We start from the raw sequence: 2,500 nt of genomic DNA on the forward strand, positions 1-2,500 counted from the left end.
AGTTTCTAAAGCGCATACGTGAAATCTAACAGCCTGTGTTACCCTGTCCAGCGGAATTGACAATTTCCTGCACGTTGCGATTCAGGAAAGACGACGAAAAATACAACTCTAGCTGGAATGTCTGCGAAGCTACCGCTGCGAAGTCAGTCTTCATCCCTATAATCAAAGCTGTTTCTGCAAATCCCACTTGACAGTTGGTGCGGTTTCTCTGTTCAAACCATCAAGGAAGAAAGAATTTCGAGATAAAATCGCAGAAAAAACCGTATCCTCCATGTTATCAGGCGCAATCAACAATACAATAAAATTTATTTATACTCGAATATTTAAAATGCAAATAAAAGATGCTAGCAGCAGGTACTCAAGATCATTTTGTAAGAAGTTTGTAACTAAACCATTGTTCAGCGCTTCAGTAAACAAATGTCGATTTTCTCATTCAAGCTCGGCTGATTCCCCGATTGTGGCAGGACTAAGTTCTTTTCATCTTTTTTGGATTCACGAGTTGTTGCTCCCGAATATATTCCAAAAGACTTACCACAGATACAAACGTTGTCGAGTCGGTGGAAGAGGAACGATGAATTTTCGGGATCTACTATAAATATAAACACTATTGCCAAATCCCGTAGGAAGTATACAGCTAAAATGTCTTCTTTTAGACAAATCATTCTTCCGATGCATTCTCTCCGCTCTTCCTTTAAAGATTTTTTGAAAAAAAAAAGCTGAAGTCGAAGCAACAGCAGCTGTAAACAGAGCCTAAACATCATTCCTGTTCAAATCCTTCTCGGCGGCCATCATAATAAGTATGATTTACAATAGCCCTTTTCACGGTTAGGTTTTCTCATTTCATTACAATATAATCTAGCATGTATGCGAGGCAATTTTGGGCTATTTTGTAGTTTTAACCCGAAATTGCCTCGCATTCACGTTAGATTACATTGTAATGCAAATGAGAAAAACTAACCGTGAAAAGGGCTATTCTGCAACCAAACCGAACGATGCACCAAGAGCTCTATTGTTTTCGGCCAATCAGAGTAAAGTCCTGATGTCTCTTTATGAAATTGTATCAGGCGTACCATTTTGCACCATAAAGAAAATGATCAGTATAAAATGTAGACCGCAGATTGGGTCTAAAATGCAGACTGAAGCCTAGGTATAGGCGGAGACCCATTTTGTACCTAGTCTGCATTTTAGACCCAATTTGCAGTCTACATTTTACACTGACCGATAAAGAAAAGTACGCCTGATAGCAGGTTACATACAAACGGACACACCATTCGCGGTAGACCCACACTAAATGACATTCAGTGTTTTCGAACTGGGTCACTCCGCGAACTTTACGAGAAATCAATTTACGAGCGAATATTTACGAGTGAACCTATGAGAATCATGCTGTATCAAATTAGCTATCTGATGTTAATCGAAAGGAGCATTCACGTAAACATCGTTGTGCACTTAGACGTGATCGTGAACCCAGTAGAATACCAGTACGAACTCTACAACGTCTAAGGAACAAGAACGGAAAGGTTAGAGAATTTGTTTACAAATGTATTCGTTCAAGTACATCAAAGTCTTCAAAAATGCATTGTTCCATCAATGTTGGAAAGCATCAGAACAAAACGAATTTATCCTCTGGGACACATCAAAAAGTGATAAAAAAAGTAGAACATCGAGCTAAGCGACATTCATCATTGTTTTCTTGTAACAGTGTGATGTCTCTTTACAAGAGTCAAACCCATGTAGCACATTATTGTAAATTTAAGTTGAGTACATAATGAATATTGGAAATCGGTTGTATTCAACCTTGTCGGGCATTATTAAACCACGAAACAGCCAAACGAAACACTAACACATCATGTATGACCCCACCATACACTGCTCCTAATTCATTGAGATTACGATTAGCATTCAGATTAAGACACAGATAAGGAGCAATAACTTATTAGGCCTAAAACGATGTTTAATCTCAAATCCAACCTTTGTCGGTTAGTATTCAATGTGTGGTGGGGTCATACATGGTGTTTTGGTGCTTCGTTTTGCTGTTTCGTCGTGTCGCTGTTTAGTAATCTTCAACCTTGTCTCACTTTCTGAATTGAACAGACAGACCTTTTTAATGCAGACAAAATTACCGGCATTCTTAAATGTGTTTGAGACCTGACTATGAACTAGAATATAGTGAAAGCCACACAGGCACTGCACATCAAAAGTCTACAAAGAGGGATATCAGTACTGTAACTTCACAAAGAGCCATTGAATCACTAATATCTCAAAACTACACCAATGTTCTATTAACAGTGGGATGTATTGGTGTTGCTATCTATTGTAATATTTTAAAATATTAAAGGGATTTAGAAGATAGAGGCCATCCTCAAGGTACATGTGTGTTTCTTAAAGTAACTTGTCTTGATAGCTTAGCATGTTATGTTCAGAGTGTACATAACAAATATTAATGATATATTTGAGGTGAAAGGCATACACATGCATTGTGTTCTTTTCTGAAAACTTG

This window comes from Montipora foliosa, chromosome 4 (genome assembly GCF_036669935.1).
Source record: "Montipora foliosa isolate CH-2021 chromosome 4, ASM3666993v2, whole genome shotgun sequence".
In the NCBI taxonomy this organism is placed as follows: domain Eukaryota; kingdom Metazoa; phylum Cnidaria; class Anthozoa; order Scleractinia; family Acroporidae; genus Montipora; species Montipora foliosa.